This window comes from Tachypleus tridentatus, chromosome 13, assembly GCF_004210375.1.
Source record: "Tachypleus tridentatus isolate NWPU-2018 chromosome 13, ASM421037v1, whole genome shotgun sequence".
Classification (NCBI taxonomy): Eukaryota; Metazoa; Arthropoda; class Merostomata; order Xiphosura; family Limulidae; genus Tachypleus; species Tachypleus tridentatus.
In genome coordinates, this window is record NC_134837.1 from 24,527,248 (window position 1) to 24,548,600 (window position 21,353).

The window sequence follows — 21,353 nt, forward strand, 5'->3', positions numbered from 1 at the left end:
TGGTGGCAATAGTACATTTTCAAGTATTTCTTTCTTTGTCATACATTATCTGTAATCAGGAAACATCCATATAACTTGCAGACGCTACTACGCATTGCACTCTGTCAGGAACTTATAATAATATTACTGTAATTTGAGTACTAATAGCAATGGTATCCACTTGCTAAGAAGTGTTAATAGTGTCTCGGATAAGTCTGCCTAGAATTTTACTAAAGTAAACTTTAGAGAGTAAAATGCATTCAGTCCATCTAGGTACGTCTTTGATTTAGTCAGGGCAAAAAGTAGTGCAGTGACTTTGAAACAGTGTCTCCAGAATCATCAACAACAGGAAAAGGAGCCTAGGAATCTTTAAATCTGTCATTTTGTCCTGGATTGGAGCTTTATAGCCGTTCCTAATTTTCAACTAAGAGACTAGAATAAAAGCATCTCCAACAGATTCCAGCATAAACTCTGCGGCTATTACTGTTTGACCATAAAACTTTTAGCACATCAGTAACCCAAAAATACAGATCGAAAAGAGCAGTGAAGCACATTACCTACTAGGTCACACCTGTCCTGTAGCACAGTGAGACCACTTTACATTCTTTCAAATTTAAATACCTTCAAACACACACATAGGCCATAAAAGTGCAAAATTTATTATTATAATAAAAAACTAAGTACAGGACCAATATAGTTCACTTTACATGGAGTTTTCCATCTGTCGAAAGTTCATTTGATGAAGATTCTGTAATTAACACTGAAGCCAATAAAGGACGAGGAATCAAACTATTCAGTCATTACTCAAAATGTACCCCTTCAAACACCCCTCATACGTGTGGGAAAACTCAATACTAGTGTCTGTTAGCACTGAGGAATGGTGCTGTGAAATAAAATAACAACAGAAAAAAAGTGGTTCTAGGAAGTGTGTTTTAACAAATTATTTATATGATTTTAAAAAATACACCATGTTTTTCTTAGGAATAGTGCATTTACAATTGAATTACGTTATTAGCATAAATAATGCCTTGAAAAAACAATAATTGTTGACACCTGAGATATATTGTTATTGTTATTGATATATTGTTCCTAATTCTAAACAAACTTTTCATATATCACGAGCTTAAGTACTACTTTTTATAGAAAGGCCTGTTTACTGGCGGATAACTACATTACTAGTAGTACACACTTACAAAACTATGCGCGTTGAAAATTACTTTGGTAAACTGTATGTTTGTTTTTAGGCTGAGGATTATCTATGCTGTGCTCACCACGAGTATCGGATTCAGATTTTCTTTTTAGCGCGATAAGTCTTTAAGCGTAATGTCGAGTTGACATGAAACGTATAATCAACAGCTCTGGCAAACCTAAGAAACAAAATGTATGTTCAAAAGTGAGTTGTATTCAGAGTTGGATGGATTTGCATTATGGCTAATAAAATATATATTACACAAAGTTTGGAAAACAAAACAATGCAAATTGGTGTATCTCAGAAGGGCTGGTATGGGTATTAACACTTTTATTGATAAGAAGAAAGCAATGTTTTGACCTTCCTAGGTCATCTTCAGGTTGTTCTCTGATTATCAATAAAAGTGTTAATACCCATACCAGTCGTTCTGAGATACATTGTTATTTCAAGTGAGTTTCTCGTCATCAAAATGCAAATTGGTCTTGCAATATAAGAAGCAAAGTATGTATTATAAAGAAATTAACAGCAATGTTAAAAATAATGCAATTTCTATCAAAACACTTTATAGCACAAATTAGGTATTACACTATTGTTTTCAAGCGTCTAATACAAATCATATCTGAAACATTAGGTAAGTGAGAACTTTAAGCCAAATTACAAATATGAGAGCAACCAGCTAGAAAAACCAAGGAGGCAGTCACTTAGGGAACATGTTCAAATATGAGAGCAACCAACTAGAAAAATCAAGGAGGCAGTCACTTAGGGAACATGTTTAAGTTACTTGTTGTGACAACTGATGATTTCAAATTCATTATTTTAGTTATAAATTTTGGGGCCATTATTTAAATCTGAAAATAAAACGCAAACTCCAGTAAGGGCAAAATTTTCTGCCACTACTAAACGTCTTATTAACATGATTGGTAAAGTTAAAATAACGAACCCAGATATAATAGCTCAATACATGCGCATTTAAAACAATTTTATTTCGTAAAATATTTTTTGCTATTAGTTTAGTACATTTAATTTATATAAACACAAATCTGCTATAACTTTACGCTGCAGTAAGCACACCATGAAAACCAAGTCAGGCCCGTGGGTTCGAGTCCTTGTTATACCAAACATGCTCGCCCTTTCAGCCGTTGGGGCGTTATAATGTTATGGTCAATCCCATTATACGTTTGTAAAAGAGTAGCTCAAGAGTTGGCGGTGAGTGGTGATGACTAGCTGCCTTCTCTCTAGTCTTATACTGCTAAATTAGGGACGACTAGCGCAGATAGTTCTGGTGTAGCTTTGCGCGAATTTCAAACCAACGAAAGAAAAGTAAAAAAGAATAAAAATCAGTGACGTGAAGGACTCGAATTATAGAGGAACTTGGATGATGTTTAAACAGTAAGTTCATATTTTAATGAATAAGGCGTCTTTAATTCTAATCATTCTTGTTCTAAAAATGTATTTTCGTTTATTTTATGTCAAGTACTTGAGACATATTAATATCTACTTGAAGTTGAGCCCTTGTCTTCTTCAAGGCATTTCTCTAACAACCTGTATATATCTAACATGTAAAAAACAGAAGAAGTATAAACTAACTGCATTTTCTTACTTTTCAGGTTTAGTGAAAGCATTTACGTTTCATAAAAAAGTTCATTAATAACTTACATTTTTATCAGCGATTTTTCAAGACGTGTCAACGTTATATAATAAAAATAGGACAAATATTGGAGAACCTTAAAGAAATAATCTTGAGAATCTATAAAACCATAGCTTATAAAGCAGCAGACAATACAACAGTTTTAAAAATAAAGACTGAATGTCATGACTACGAGAGCATCATTCAAAATAGAGGAACCAGTTTGACTGTTACAAATGTCACGCTTTTCTTTTGGCTTGCGCCCTCGTCACCCCAAACATGCTCGCCATTTCAGCCGTGGAGGAGTTCTTAATGTTATGGTCAATCCCACTATTCGTTGGTAAAAGAGTAGCCCAAGAGATGGCCGTGAGTGGTGATGACTAGCTGCCTTTTCTCTAGTCTTACACTGCTAAATTAGGGACGGCTAGCGCAGATAGCTTTCGAGTAGCTTTGCGCGAAATTCAAAATACAAACAAGCAAAACAATCTTTTGGCTTGTATAAAACTAGTAGCGATTTCTGTGGTTTCCACAAAATATTTGGAATTTCAACTTACATGACTGTTGCTCAACATTGCTCATCTATGAAACAGTGAGACGTTATTGAAATGCCATCTACATCTTTTCATCAGATGTAAAGTTACTTTGTTTAATCTTGTTTTCATTTTTTTTGAGAGACTGCAGATCCTATTTTTTTAATTTTTGCACAATTTCAAATATTTGATACACTCGTTTATTTATGGGCTAAATGTTGATTATTAATTTATATTTAAACCACATTTTGTAACTAAATATTTACGAATGTTTTTCACGGTCGTTGTAAAATACGTAATTCATGATGACCACAAATACTGAGTACATTGTATCACAAATTTCGGAGCTTCACCACGTTGATACACTGTTTATCGCAAGACAAGATCGTGCTCTCGACTGTGCATCTTAAAAATAACCCTCATGTACAAAGTAAACCTCTCTTCCTTGCAAGCTTTCTATAATCTTTCAAGTTTATGAGGAAGACGGTTTTCTTAGCAGCTATTCCAGCAACTATATCGAACAGAAATCTACAGGCACTGCTTCGACTTGATTAGTACTCCTTTGTATGAAACAGTATAAAAAGCGGTTTTATTCTCCAGCCACTTGTGATACGCTACAGTTGAACGGGAGGTGTAACCAGAAGACTTGTCTTGGTGAATCTGAACCTATTTACCTAATTTCCAGGCATAGTACCTTCTTGGTTATGTTAAGTTATGTTGCCTAGAGCAGATGAAAGGCATTTGCCACTGGCCTTGATTTTGTAGATTCTCCACAGGTGATAAGACAGTGCACTTTGTTTACCACAGTTGGAATACGACTTATTGTAAGTCTCTTTATGGATGGTTCTAGCTTCCCAAATTGATCAATATTCTTTGTTTTCTAATATCATTAAATACAAATGATATCTCCGTTTTGGAAATTCTAAATATCCTTTTTGAACACATCTTTATGATCAAAGAGTATAAGTTTGTTTTTTTTAATTAGCACAAAGCTACACAGTGGGCTATCTGTGCTCTGCCCACCACGGGTATTGAAACCCGGTTTTTAGCGTTGTAACTCCGCAGACGTACCGCTGAGCCACTGAGGAGGGCAAAGAGTATAAGAATTTTGCATCTAGAAGGGCTGTAACATATAATATGCCCTACCGAAAAACAGTAAACTTTCGATGCCATCAAACTACCTATTGAACGCCAAATAATGTAAAAATGTATCTCTAACACATCTGTTTCTATCGTGATCTTATATCGACTGAGGTTGTTGTGTAATCTGCTGATTTGTTTATACAAAATCGTTTTAATTGAACGTATTCAACCCACCATAAAAACGTAATGAATCAGTCTTTTTTTTTTCTTTTTAACTCACAAATAGGTAATTCTGACTTTGATTTTATTGAGAAATTTGATCCTCAGGTGTTCAGCGACAGACTTGAGCACTTATAATGGTAAATTTCAGGTTTCGATCCTTTGGATGGGCATAGTTTACATATTCCATAGCATAACTTTACATTTTACAACAAACAAACATGAATTTATAAAGCATTATATTTCACTAATGAATTAGTTTAAACCTAAGGTCTATCATTTATGTATTATTTAACAAGCTAATTCTTCATTTCCATGTTATAACGTGATTATTTTTATTAGCACTTTAGTAGTCGGCTAATTTTAATTAGTTTGTTTTTGTTAATATTTTATTTTTATTAAAATTTAACGTGTTATTTTACTTTGTTATTTAACCATATTTTACTTTGTGTTTACTTTGAATTAGCTTTTCTTAATCATAAACTTTCTAAGATTTTGGTAACAGTTTGCCATAATTTTCAATTAGCTTTCTTTTTTCAATCAGAAGTATCCGAACGCTTGAGGTTTTATTAATACTTTCACATTGCTTCAATAGACGTATGCTAATCACACATTTATCAAGTTGAAGTTCAACCTTTTATCTCCTGGACCAACATATTACAAGGATACTTGTAAGCCTTGCGTTTTCATAATCACGTGCTGTGGTGTGCTATTAACTTTTTCCTGGTTAAGTATGAATAATTCACTGGTTACAGGATTGCGTGTTGCTTTGGAACAGGCATAAACGTTAAAGTAAAAGAAAACTGAAACTTAAAGGTGAACGACATGTTGTATAAGTTCTTATCTTGTTAACATTTTCCGGTATTTTGGGAATATTAAACAGAAACACCATACAAAAAAATGGACAAGAACCAAAATTTCATAGCCTCACTTAACGAAAAAAGCTTTAACTGCAACTACAAGATCACGATAGCTGTCAATGTTGTTTATATAATAGAAGATGAATTGTAATGTGTAACCACGTGGCTAGAAAGTATGTATTATCTATTACGTAATCAATTTCTGGTAGCTTAAAAATAAAAACAAGTTGGTTTGATCAAATACCGAAAATAATTTGGTGAATAGTTGAAGAGTAACATATTAGTTCGAAATAACCTGCTTGTTGAAGCAATTTATCAAATATATATATAACTAAAGATTCATAATAAAAAATGTAAGATCAGGCGTATATGTATATATACAGGGTGGCCTAAAATAACATATCCACATTTCGAATCTCGTAAGATTATAGTAAATGAACCTAAAAGACAGCAAAATACCACTATTAACATTTCATACAACAAATTAACTGTACATACACTGCTGCATCGCTTGAGACACTCATATTGAGTTCCATCAGCACTTAAATAATCACAACACCAATTCTGGTTTGATGAAATGAATTTGTGATCTGTTTTTTTAATTCGTCAGTGGGTTTGGGTTTATTGTTAGTCGTTCTCCAATGTTATCTGAAATAAAACTTAAACTTTTAGAGATGGGTAAAAGTGGATAAGTGATTTTATATAACTAGTATATATATATATATATACTTCATTCCACATATATGCTGTCTGAAATTGTGAATCCTTTGAGGTATTTCACGAATACATAATATAAAACCACTTAAGTTGTAGGAAAGTAAACACGGTTTCGTTTATCGATTTATTTTGAAGGTGTTTAATTTTGATTATGTATCATTTTCTCGGTTGAAGTTTTTCTTATGATTTCACTGAATTATACTGGCTTCATAATTGTAATGTTTACATAACTCTGTGGTAGGACCGTGAAACCCTATTAAGATCGATGCTACGAAAAACGAAGTTATCTACATCTTGGGAGATTTGCATACTTTATTCATTCTGTTTGTATATAATTATGAGCCTAAAATGGTTCGTCGTTTTAGAAAACTATAGAATAGAACGGAAACAAGTGGTTTTCAAGGTGTTATCATTGTACAGCAAAATAACTCATATTGAAATTCTGCCTCATTATAATATGCTCTAAAGTTGTGTTTCAACACGGTAGTCCGAGCAGGAAAGGATATTTGGTCTGAATGGTAATCATTAGCATATAGAATTAACTCGATTTGCTGAAATTCCAAAGGTACGAAACGTTTATGAAAATGGCAATGCGACGTGAAATGCGGCCTATTTAGAAAGACCGTATATACTGTATGTGATCTGACTGCTCGGATGGTTTGCACATTGTCGAAGTAATGTACTTCTTTGGTATCGAATCTCTACGGGCTAGTTGTGATAGCGAGACGACATCTCTGATACCAGGTAAAGACTATGGAGATGAATACCCCTTGGATGCTGACGTAGATAAACTGAAGGTGAACGGGAGTTGTTGAATAATACAGTGAGGAGAGCGATCGGAAGAGGTTCGAACGTGTTCCTGATGTACAATGAATTAGTCTTGTTGTAGCCAACAGAAGCATGTGTTTTGGACTTAACGAAAATGACTAAGTTGCAACTTATTTCCAAATTAACTGCAAATTATTTGGAATATTGATTAAATTCACAAATCTAAAGTTTATTTCAGTTAAATATCATATATAATTTAAGTGTACAAAACAATAGCATTTTGTATCCATAATGGACAATGTTGAAGTGAATGCCTCCACCTGACACCATATGCGCTTGCGTCTATATATCTGATTTGCTCAAATACACCTTTTAGTATTTCTTCTGTAACAAGTTAACAAAATAACAAAACATGCAGTAATCAATATACTAATATCTGCACATATTAGTGACAATCGTATTGGTAATAAAAATACGTTTCATTACACTATGTAACAAAATTTTTACTTTTTCTTGCTCCTGGACATAAAGTGTTATTTCCCAATTGCTTACGCCTAAGGTAAATGTAAAAGACCTATTTTTCTCTTCAAACTTTGCTTTTGTGACCTGGGTAATGAAATTTTCAAATTTACCAATTTCTCAGAACATTCCAGGTAAATTCATTGCTTGAACGTACAGTAATTTTCAAGAACTTTCTAGAATGTTGTGCTATGGCTTACAAGAATTTTCTTGAATGTTGTACAACTTACGAGAATTATCTAGAACTTTCCATAGTAATATGTATACAGAGGCTCACCACTTCAGTTTAGTTCTAGCTGCCTAAGTGAACACATAGACCTATCTGATTTTATCAGAGATGGCATCAAGAAGCTGCAAGCATTCTCCAGACGCATTCTGCTATGTATGTGGCTAATTTATCAAGACAAGAGCGAAAAAGTACTCTGCAAAAGCATTTGCTAAAATGTTTCAAGCCTACAAGGCATATTTCGGCATGCCTATCAGGGATCAAAACAAACCCTGGGCACCTCATTTTACCTGCGAGCACTACAAGAAAACTGTAGAAGCAAAAGCGGACAATTTTTGCTTGCTTGAATAGTAAGATTTTATATTATACAAATTTTAGACCTTTTAAAATTTAAATATCTTTTTTTTTAAATTTCTAATAGTATAGAAAAAAATATCACATACAAAATATTTTGCATGGACCTCTTACACACTAGTTGTGGATGAAATAAATTTATTCTTCATAATAATTTTATTTTGCTCTTTTGCAGGATTGTACAGAGGGGAAAAGAAAACCATGAAGTTTGCTAGTCCAAGAATTTGGCATGAACCCACTGACTACTCAAGCAATTTCTACTTCTGCATGGTGAACCCTTCCAAACGTTGGGCTGGTAAGAATGCATCTGTTTCCGAATATCATGTATCCGAACCTTCCATCATCCATCGCCCCAGTGCCACGTTGCCCTGAGTTCCCTGTACCCATTCCATCAGAGAGAAAGCTGCTATCCTTAGAAGAAAGCAACAAATCAGAAGAGGGGGTGGACATTGAAGATCCAGATTACGAGTTCAGAGGTGCAGCTAGTGAGAGAAACCCATACTACCCCAACCAAAGAAACCTCAATGACTTGACCAGATATCTTGGTCTAACAAAGTCAAATGCCGAGCTTTTGACATCTAGGCTCAATGAGTGGGATTTGTAAGATGAAAGTGTGCAAGTCGCAAGCCAGAGGAAGCGTCACCGACATTTTTCAAGTTTCTTCACTTGTCAAGATAGGCTCTGCTTCTGCCACAATGTATCCGGTCTGTGCGAGGCAATTGGAATTGCCTGTAACCCGAACGAGTGGCGCCTCTTCATTGATAGCTCATCCAGAAGCCTCAAAGCTGTGCTGCTCCATAATGGAAATAAGTATCCGTCTCTTCCACTGGCTCATTCGGTGTACCTCAAAGAGGAATACAACAGTTTCAAGACCTTCTTAGAAGCCTTGAAGTATGATGAGTATGGCTGGGAGGTTATCAGAGATTTAAAATGGTGGCATTCCTGATGGGTCTTCAGGGAGGCTTTACCAAGTTTCCTTGTTATATTTGCCTTTGGGAAACTGCTTTCCCACCGCAGCGCTCTACAACAAGAAGCACCGGCCACAACGCACTGAGTTTTCTATGGGGAGGCACAATGTCAAGTGTGAGCCACTAGTGGTCGTCCAGAATGTATTGTTCCCACCTTTGCACATAAAATTGGGTCTTATGAAACAATTTTTCACAGCTTTTGATAAGGAGTCTGCAGCCTTCAAGTACCTTCGATACTTCTTCCCTAAGCTGTCTGAGACAAAGAAGATTCTGGAGTGCAAAGAATTCCCCAAGGAGCTCAGTAAGAAGGGAAAAAAGCTTGGGGCAGCTTTGTCGCAGTGGTTCGGAGCTTCTTGGGCAATCACAAGGCTGAAAATTATGTAGAACTGGTTGAGACTCTGATGAAGAACTACGGCAAAATGGGCTGCAGGAAATCCCTGAAAGTCCATATCGTTGATGCTTATCTTGATAAATTCAGGGAGAACATGAGAACATACTCAGAGGAGCAAGGCGAGCGCTTCCATCAAGATATACTGGACTTTGAACGCCGCTACCAAGGTGCGTATAACGAAAACATGATGGGAGACTATATTTGGGAGCTAATACGTGAAAGTGATTTGCATGTACATTACAGTCGCAAATCACGAAAAACTACTCACTTCTAAACATTGTTGTTCATGTTTGTATAACTTTAGTATAAATACATGTAAATCTTGATTCATTTGTTGTTTCATTCAGACCTTATGTAAATTAAAATGAGCAAATATGCCAGTTTTTACATAGAAAATAGGTTAATTTCTAAATTTCATTATCCAGGTCACAAAAGCAAAGTTTCAAGGGAATAATGGCCATTTTCTGTACTTTTACAACATAAACAATTAAGAAAAAACGCATACAATTCAGGAACAAAATTTGTGTTACCTACTGTGATTGATGAGCATGGAATGACTTAGTGTGCCATGTTATGAATTTGAGGCACATTGTTAACGTCCACAGTCTGCTATTTGGGACCGCAAATGCTTTATGAAAGTTCCGACCAAATCTCACTATTTAATTAGTGTAGTCCAAGCGTTAGCGACGGGCGCTCTTAACTAACTGTCTCCCCTCTAGTCTATTACATCAAAACTAGGGATGACTATCTGCACCTGCGAATATCTGAAATAAGCAAGGAAGCAGTAATAAGCAGTTTATCATAACCGTTACTTATATTTTTGCAAACATTTATCTAAATCTGGCATGGAATTTGTTTAGCCATTATTGACACCCACCTTGTATTATTACGTATTGAATATTGTTGTTGATATATATATTCAATATGCTTTCCACTGCTTTACTTCTGCATTAACTCAATAACTGTCAAGTTATCAAAGAAATAAAATAATATCATAGAAGAAAACCAATAAAGACTGGTTGTAATGTGTGTAGTTGTTTGTTTTAATTCAAAGCTATGCAATGTTATATTTATTACCAATAAAGAAAAAGAGACGCTTCATCTGTTTTCTTTAGCATATTCGCATAAAGTATCATAAGTTTATCCAAGTTATACGTTCGTCCTTCGCTAGTACAGCGGTAAGTCTACTGATTTATAACGCTAAAATCAGCGATTCGATTCCCCTCGCTGGACTCAGCAGATAGTCCAATGTAGCTTTCCTATAAAAAAACAAACAATGCACACAAGCTATACGTCCCGAATTTCCCTGACAGATTACATAAAAAGCAATCACCACCAAATTTTTTACTATTGTAATGGACATTGCTATAGTTCTCATAACACACACACAACCTCAAATTGCGAAGAGCAGTTTTACAGACGAGAACCATGAACCCTAAGATCCACAGTTGGGTATATGCTAAGCAGTAGGCCACACCCGTTTACAACACGAGGACCAATGTTATTCAAGAGAAGACAAAATTGTTTATTTAAAATATGTCCTTTGATTGCTATGATCTTGATACATTAGTAACTATTTTCAAATTTGAAGCTGCAAAGCTATTGGGATACTATAACGGAAATTTCTTATTCATACTTGCAAACTCTCCCTAAATAAATTTCAGATACTTGGTGTTTCATTGATGGTTCTATCAAAACAACTAATTTGAAGGCCAAACATGTTCGCTCTTTCAGCCGTGGGGGCGTTATAAAGTAACGGTCAATACCACTATCCGTAGGTAAAAGAGTAGCCCAAGAGTTGGCGGTGGGTGGCGATGGCTAGCTGCCTTCCCTCTAGTCTTACACTGCAAATTAGGGACGGCTAGTGCAGATAGTCCTCGTGTAACTTTGCGCGAAATTCAAACCAAACCAAGAACAATATCTAATGAACATCCTCACATGCATTAAGCCTTTTAAGTTATTATTTAAATAATAATCTTACTTATGTTATACTTGAACGTGAATCAAAACCTCTTGCCCATCCATTTATCCTCAGTAAATTCAATAACGTGTCTAATTCCTCTTTAGTATTTCACTATTTTAAAAGTGCTATTATTAATTAATTAGAAATACATGTACTACCCACACCTCTGAGGTAACAGTTACTGGGTCATTGCCTGCTTTGGATCACGTCAAATATATGTTTAGAAACATATTTCTAGGCGCCAGATCAACATCTACACCAACCATTCATTTTTTTTTATTTTTAAATCGACTTACACCAGTTAAAACAAATTTCATTAGATTTGTGATGACATATAGATTATAGATACGCAGTAATACCAAGTTAACTAACTCTATCTCACCCACAAACCCCTGTGCGTTACGTAATAGGGATACAAAGCCTCATATGATCAAATATCCTATTCAGCACGCAGAAGCAAAAGAGGGTTTTTTCATGTTTGTTTGTTTGTTTTGAATTTCGCGCAGAGCTACTCGAGGGTTATCTGCGTTAGCCGTCCCTAATTTAGCAGTGTAAAGACTAAATGGAAGGCAGCTAGTCATCACCACCCACCGTCAACTGTTGGGCTACTCTTTTACCAACGAATAGTGGGATTGACCGTCACATTATAACACCCCACGGCTGAAAGGGCAGGCATGTTTGGTGCGAGGAGGATTCGAACCCCTGAACCTCGGATTACGACTCGAACGACTTAACATGCTTGGCCATATTGGGTCTATTTTAATATGCCATTTGGTAAGATATCCAGACATAAAAAATCATTTCTATTTGAACTTTTTTCGGGCTTCAGGTTGTTGTTGTTGTTTTTTAATTGACTGGAGTATTATCGAGATGATTAATTAATTCAAAATATACTTTTTCTGCTGTAACACATGTTTAATGTTATTTATAAAATAAGTAACTTACTCATTACATTAAACTCAAAGTTAATCGGTAAGAACGATCAAAATTAGCATAAAGTCGGTTTATGATGAAGTGGGAGGCTTTTCTTTCGCGATGACTCATCAGTTACGACTGCATACATTAAATTTTTTACTGTAAATTTTTTGGTTTATCTTGAGTTTTGCGCAAAGCTACGAGGACTATCTGAGTTAGCCGTCTCTAATTTAGCAGTGTAAGACTAGAGGGAAGGCACCTAGTCATCATCATCCACTTCCAACTCTTGGGCTACTCTTTTACCAACGAATATTGGGATTGACCGTCACATTATAACGCCCCCAAGACTGAAAGGGCGAGCATGTTTGGTGCAACCGTGATTCGAACCAGTGACTCTCAGCTTACGAGTCGAGCGCCTTAACCACCTAACCAACCAAAAGCAAAATATGGATAGAATTTTTTTTTTTAAACAGTGGCTTTGTGCATTTCTCATGCCTAGTCTCAGAAACTAGCTGATAAAAGTTAATACCATTCGCGCAATAAAACAGTTTTTAAACTTTTAAGCATATGATTATTTTGTTATTCCTTGTATACTTTAAACTTCGAACTTAATGTGTTTTTTTTCAAATGAAAAGGAATTGTGTTTTAACGGGTATAATACAAACAAACATATCAATCCTACGAACCAAAGTTACTTGCACCTTGTGAGATAGTAATTTATATTTATGGTTATAGTTGTGTTTATCATGTATTATTTCCTTCTATCATTTAGTATATATATTTTTTTAATTTTAGTTGCATTTAAACGCTAGCTCACCATCTAGATAATAATTAACATATTTATTAAATATGTATGTATGTATGATGAAACTGATACCAGCTTCCCTAACAGTGACGTACAGATACTATTAATGTATCAGACAGTTATATAAATTTATGATCACTGAAAGGGCGAGCATGTTTGGTGTAATTGGAATTCGAACCCACGATCTTCAGATTACGGGTCGAGTGCCTTAACCACCAGACCATGACAGGCCAAGCTAAACAGAAGATTATCCGCGGTTGTATCCACAGCGGATAATTGAATCGCAGGGTGTATTGTTGTAAGCCCCAACAATAAAAATATAAACTATATTAACAAATGCTCTTAAAAACTACACAATGGCTAATCTCTCTTTACGGGTATTGTAAATCAACAAAATCTATATCACTTCTAAGAAACATCGTTCTGGGATGGCAATTAGAAAGTCCATCAGGATAAAACTTTTAAATAATTGTGAATTTGATTCCCATACTTTGAATAAGCTCGAAATTTAAATGCTATTAGAAACATCATTTTATATTGTTCATTCAAAGTTTCATTCAAATATCATGATAACACTTCATCTCTAGTGTCGTCTCTTGCTTGGTAGTTTTAAGCTACTCTTATATTTATTCAGAGGCTCTACACTCGTTCTTATCTATCGTGTCAGCTTAAGGACACCAACATTACTCTAACTGGGTCTCTTAGTTACTCTAGTCTTATAAATACTTCAGTTCCTCTCACAAGAACAGTAACATTAACACGAAATCTCTACTAATCTCAGTTTAAGGATTTAAAAAAAATAATTCTACTGTACCTTCTATGAATTTTTCCAGTACTGAATAGATTTTTGTCTAGTTTATACTTTCAACCTGTATTTAATTTATCACCTATGTGCCAATAGCTTTCTTTTGTACGTTATTATAAAAATTAAATCCAAGTTGTTTTAATCTTTGCTGACTACAGTAACTATGTTTTTTATCTTTTTTCTCTACAATGTTATAAAAATATAGATATACAAACAAACATTTCAATCCCTAGTTAACCTTACTGCCTCTGTACTTATTGTTGTTTTGAATTAAGCACAAAGCTACTCAATGGACTATCCGTGCTCTACCCACCACGGGTATCGAAACCCGCTTTGTAGCGTTGTAAGTCCGCAGACATACCGCTGGGGGGCCTCTGTACTTACACCTTCCAATTTTGTGTTATTATACTAATTATCTAATTATATTAATCTAAGTTGTTGTTTTAATCCTTTTGAAGAACATTTATTTATTTTGACGTTCGTTAGTTAAAGGATCTAATCTTACTGAGATGACAACTCAACATTCGTTTTACCCTTGTTGCCTACATCATTACATGGTTCAATGTCATTTCTTCTTGATTGTGAAACCAGCCATTAAATCTCCATTTTCGTCATACCTTGAATGACTACAGCTGGAGTTTTGTTCAAATCGACTGGGATTATTTCTGTCTCTTCAGTACAGTATTTATAACTTTTCCATTGCTGTGTTGTTTATGCAAGAAATGTTTTTTCATTTGTTATAAGTTACTTTATGTGTATACGCCACATGGCCAGGTGATTATTCTTACTGAGTTACGAATTATTTCTCTAAATTCACTTAACTAGCGCTGGTATTTTTCACAATTTTATAATACTCCGTTAATATTATTAGCTGGAGGGTATTAATAAAGTGTGAAAGGAATAGCAGCTAAATGCACGCAGTTTGTTTGTTTTTTTATTTCGCGCAAAGCTACTCGAGGGATGTCTGCGCTAGCCGTCCCTAATTTAGCAATGTAAGACTAGAAGGAAGGCAGGTAGTCGTCACCATCCACTGCCAACTCTTGGGCTACTCTTTTACCAACGAATAGTGGAATTGACCATCACTTTATAACGCCCTCACGGCTGGGAGGGAGAGCATGTTTGGCGCGACGGGGATTCCAACCCGCGACCCTCAGATTACGAGTCGAACGCCTTAACACGCTTGGCCATGCCGGGCCCCCAGTACACGCAGTATCTGAAACATCTTTAATAACAACTTTAACTCTTAATTAAAGGTTAGCTTTTAAAACTAGTCTTCTAATTCAGAGAGTATTAACTGAATGTTTATTTTCTTTTTTTCTGAAAAAATGTAGTAATGATGATAATAAATACATTATCGAAAATAGTTGGTTGAAAGAAATGATAAATAGTTTATCTTTCATTGTGTCAAAAACGACGTTTCTGATTTTATTCTTAACATAGAGTTACAAGATTTGACATTTGACAAAAAAAAATATTATTAAAACCTAACAATATTGGAGAAAATAATAAAGATGTTTCACACAAAAAATCTTGTCGTCTTCAGAACCTGAATAAGGTACATGGTGGTTAAGTATATGAATTTTAAAGTAAATCTTAATACATATGTCACTTCTTAGGTGTAAATTCCATTAACAATTTAACACAAATATCATATTCTTATAATTACTACGTAGGTGAGAAAAAGTAATTATAAAAATATGATATTTATGTTTGTGTAGATGAAAAGAGACATATTGTTTTTCTTTTTTTATCTCACATGAAAGTCAAATTTTTTAGAATGCTTCAGCTGCTCTTTTCAGAGAAGGGCCCGGCATGGCCAAGCTTGTTAAGGCGTGCGACTCGTAATCTGAGGGTCGCGGGTTCGCATCCCCGTCGCGCGAAACGTGCTCGCCCTTTCAGCCGTGGAGGCGTTATTAATGTTATGGTCAATCCCACTATTCGTTGGTAAAAGAGTAGCCCAAGAGTTGGCGGTGGGTAGTGATGACTAACTGCCTTCCCTCTAGACTTACACTGCTAAATTAGGGACGGCTAGCTCTTGTAACTTTGTGCGAAATTCAAAAACAAACAGACTCTTTGCAGAGAAACAGGATCCTTACTAATAATGACTCCACTGTGAAATATTTCAGTGAACGCCATACGTATATATATATATTACTACACATTGCATAAAATGATTAATTTGGAGAAGCAGAACACACTTAGTGACAAAAATGCTGTAAAGCTAAAAAGGATTAGTATTACTCAAGCCACTTAAAAACGAAAATAATTTGTTGTAGATGTTCAATGATGAATTGTTTCAGTATTCAAAGAATATATTTAAAAAGAAAGTATATGAAACCTCATCTTCCACTTGTTTGGAATTCAGGTCTTTTAAACATTAAGGATTCAGGTTCGATATTGACCTGAAGTATCCTTCTTGGCATTTGGTTAATGAGGTTTCGCTGATGATTTCATCGGCAAAATACTATATTTGTTACATCATGAAGATCGGACTTGTGTCCAGAATATCAAATACACTCTCAAATCTCTGAAAGTCTATGTAAGTAATGAAGATTTTTTTTTGTTTTAGTTTTTCGTTAATTGGTTTGTGCGACAGTCTTGCGCATTACAGTGATAGCACGCACACTTTTCGTTTGGCTAAATAACTCGGACTTTTATTTGAGATTAAATCACTCATAACTTTCCAACCTGTCGATATGTTTAGGTTTACCTGTAGATAACCTTTGATTAGATATATAATTATGGTAAATGTTAATTGAAGAGAAGAACTTCGGAACACTTCATCATGTGTGAGGTAGCAGTCTAGCTTGTGTTATAATTTGTTTTTTTATTACAATTTTTCTGAAAGTAATTTAGGGAACTACGCAGGAGTCTGTCAGGTAGTGGTTTTAAATTTGCATATTTATATAGAAAGGTTCATGATGTAGAACTGAATACTTTGTGCAGTTTTGTAAGTAGGGAGTTCTGTATAATTTGTAATTCTCTTTTTCTATGTGTTGGTAAACAGCTAACGACAGAAACTGCATAAGGTTGAGTACTCCCACAGAAACAGTTATACATTTCTTAAAGATGAGGTTTTGTGTCATTTAAAATGCAGCTCAGTGTTCCAGCAAAACAACCACAGGCAATGATAATGATACATAGTTAACATATAGTATCGTATGTTTACGCAGTGGACTTTTAAAAATAAAACTGAAATCATAAGCTATGAAATTGTTAAGATGTATGTATGCGGTTGTATGGCTAAAATGTTGTTATTAAAGAATGACTCAAACTCAAATACAATTTGAGGAAAGGCCTAGGAAAGATTAGTTGGAAATTATTATCAGCCTTATTATGATGTAATGTCACACAATCAACCATCTATAGATCACACTTCGCCTTGCATAAATTACTTATATATTGTCATATTTTTATTTAGATTGCTAGAGTTGTGTGGTAAGAGTACCTAAATTTATTTACAGCTATAATAAAACATTTGTATTTCCATTGTTACTTACCTTATTCTCTTCTCTCAAATTTCCCTCTTACTAGCGGCTCAGTAATAAGTCTGAGGGCTCATAACGCTACAAATCAAGTTTCGATATTCGTGGTTGGCATGACACAAATAGCCCACTGAGTAGATTAGTGCTTAGAACAACCAAACAAACTTTTTACAAATGAGGTCTATGACAATGTGTACAATAATTAATTTAAAACACATCAATTTCCAAACTTCATTATTTTTCTTTTTTACCCTAGTGCCATTTCAAACTTTGCAAATAAGCTGTTGATATTATATAATTAACACTAGGCACTATTAGTACTTGGTAGAACACCATACCTAACAAAGGAAAATAAAGACATCTGTACGTTTCACAATTATTTTATTTATTGCTGCCATGGTTTCACCAATAAAGGTATCGTCAAGTGGTACAGACTGATTGGGGTACAGTCTTGATCAGCGAAACCATGGTAGCGATAAATGAAATAATTGTGAAACCTACAACTGTCTTTATTTTATTCAACTTTGTAGCTATTCATATTTACATTAACAACATATATCCCTATGGAAACCACTAACCAACTAAGAGCGAACAAAACAATGCACACACGATATAAATCTGTTACTTTCACCATAGTACAAAGGTTCAGTCACGATAGATCCCATATTGTGTTGCCATCTATGATCCAAAAAGGCAAACACTACAAGAAAACAATTAACTTAGCCACTTTCACCAAATTTAAATTATCTGTTGCTACAAGATGTGTGTCCACGCATCCCGTGTTTCTTTTAGGTGGTTCTGTCTTATACCAGTTGTTTTCAATGTTTTTTTTTGTTATCGCAGGCGAATTTCAGGCTTATATTCTGTTTGAAGTTTTTGTCTTATGGCTTTACTTTCTGTCAAATCGAGCCTGTAACATAGTTACTTAATGATACAGAAACAGCTCGGACTGACTGTGACCCTGTGCTGGACTATGCAGTTCACATACTAGTTAAAGACAAAAACAAGTCATACACCTCGCTTCCAGCTGTCCGGTTATTGATAGCTATTTACGTTTAGTAACTTTCAGGACCCGAAGGAGTCTAAAAGATAGCCAGAAGTGGTCAGAAACAACCATTTTTCTTCAGCTCACTTCGTTCACAATGAATATTTAATAAGGACTTTTTTAAGAATTAGTAACAGTAATAAACGTTGAGCTTATGAAATAAGAGCGTGATATTAACCCTCAATGTAAATCTTGACACATGTAATGATGTATGAAGCGTCGGATAAAGCAACGAATCCCTCGTACTCTGGAACAGTGAGTGTGTTATAAAAAGAAAAGCTAGATCCTACTATTCAATCTGTCCCCCGCTGGTACAGCGGTAAGTCTACGGATTTACAATGCTAAAATCAGGGGTTCGATTTTCCTCAGTGGACTCAGCAGATAGCCCAATGTGGCTTTGCTATAAGAAAAATACACGCACACTATTCAATCTGACAAGAGCACCCCAAGAATTTCCAGCAAATTGCATTTACTGCTGCCCTCCTTCTAGTCTTGAACTGTAAAATTAGAGATAGCCAAACGAAGAAACTCCAGTTCTCCAACTAAAGCTAGCAGGAGGCAATATCTTATTTGAACTTGTGACTGAAAGTTCGATGCAACAATTACTGTAATACCCAGTTGAACCTGCCTAAATTATTGTTAACTTTATCTTTATAAATCGGGAAATTGTTTAGCTGCTTCTCATCAAAGGTAGTGAGTTCTGTTGATTGGCATTAGCCTTAGAACTAGCGTTACATTAATGAACTAGTGGGAAGACAGATGCGGTGCCATGATATTTTTACTTCTACATTGTTATAAATGTTAAATTCCTGCCTGAATTCTAACATGAAATGCATTACTGATGCAAATACTTTGTTTCTTGTACCCCAACATGTGTAATGCATTTTACAGTATTCGCATTTGTGGTGCTCAGCATCCAACTTCTCAAGTCTTCTCTCACACAGGGGATTACTCATTTATCCCAAGGGTCCGGAATGACCAGATGGTTAGGGCGCTCTACTCGCAATCTGAGGATCACGAGTTCGAATCCTCGTCCCCCAAACATTCTCGCTCTTTCAACTGTGGAAGGGTTATAACGTTACGGTCAATCTCACTATGCGTTAGTAAAAGAATAGCTCAAGAGTTGGACGTGGATAGTAAGACTAGCTGTCTTTCCTCTAATCTTTTACTGCTAAATTATGAACGACTTGCGCGAAATTCAAAATAAGTCAAAGCAAATGATTTCAATAATGTTATTGGCTAGAGCTGAATTTTTCTACTAACATCTTCCTATTATCACTCAAGCACATTAGTATAATGGTGTAAATAACATAAACAGGAAGACTGGTGATTCCTAAAGAGATATCTTTCCTCTGTATTAACATAACTTTCTGTCACCAAGTTAAACCTCATTATTTTTAATTTTTCTTCCATTATTTCATGTCTTGGTTGAAGAAGAGCAGCGCCACTATTGTGGCTAAACTCTCTAAGAGTATGTAAAAGGATCCTTCAGAGGACTTACTGGAATATTGAATAACACTCAATGTCCGAGCCTGAATCCTAATGGGCCTCCAATCAAAGTCGTATATCACCTTAAGTCATTTCTTTTTAATGGTATGTTCTCATTCGAAATGGATACGTTGCTATTGAGCTACATAATGGAAATGAAAAGAACCAAAGAGCTAGTGAAGCAGAATTTATCAAATAGGTGCACCTAGCTCGCACTCTACTCAACAGTATCTTGATTATAGCGTCAGTGCTATGCTGGGGTGTTCATACATTAGAATTAAGTACAACGATCCAGAAGACCTCCTGTAGAAAGTTTTTATGTCGTGTGATTTTAAACAAATGATGGCTCAGTTCTTCATGAGCGTGGGCAAATACTCTTTTTCACAAAAACACAGTCTTAGACATTAAGCCTAAAGTCGATGATATGTAAAACAATGTAGAGAGCACACGAAGCTAATAATACTGAAACTTCAGAGAGATTATAGTTGACAGTAACACTGGATTAAATATGTGATATAAAACACTAAATAAACAATATAAGTTGCAGGTACAAAAATACTCCACGCTGCTCAGTTACTGTTTCACATAAAACTAGTTTTTACGTCTCTGCAATTTGGATCAAACTCTCTAAAACGAAGTAGAACATACTTAAGAATCAAAACTAGTGTCAAAAGCATCACGAGTCGAGTTTAGGGCACCATGGAACTTTTTTAATTTTATGTATCAGCCATTTGGTTTGTTTTTTATCTCATATATTTATGCAAAACTACAAAAGGGTTATCCATAATTTTAAATTGATAGTTCAGGGAGAGGCAACTATTGAAAAGCATTGATCACTAATTCTTAGTTACTCTATAAGAATAGTGAGGTTTGATCATCACTCTCATAATATGTATATGTATAGCTCCAAAATATGGGGCACGATTTTATGACAATGGGGCCTCTGTCATGGATCCTCATATTCAAAGTATGGCATATTAACCAATAGTCCATGCTGGCTCATTTACTTCGTTTGTTACTACCAACAAGGCCCAGCATGGCCAGGTGGGTTAAGGTGTCCGACTCGTGATCTGAGGGTCGCGGGTTCAAATTCCGATCGCACCAAACATGCTTGCCTTTTCAGCCGTGGAGGCATTATAATGTGATGGTCAATTCCACTATTCGTTGGTAAAAGAGTATCCCAAGAGTTGGCGGCGGGTGGTGATGACTATCTGCCTTCCCTCTAGTCTTACACTGCTAAATTAGGGACGGCTAGCGCAGATATCCCTCGAGTAGCTTTGCGCGAAATTCAAATAAACAAACAATACTACCAACAAAATAAATATCCCATGCTAAAAAAAATAAGCAAACCTATTAGGCAGTTAAGAACTGTTTCCACTAATGGAAACCACTCCGTAACTGTTGTATAGCGTATGAT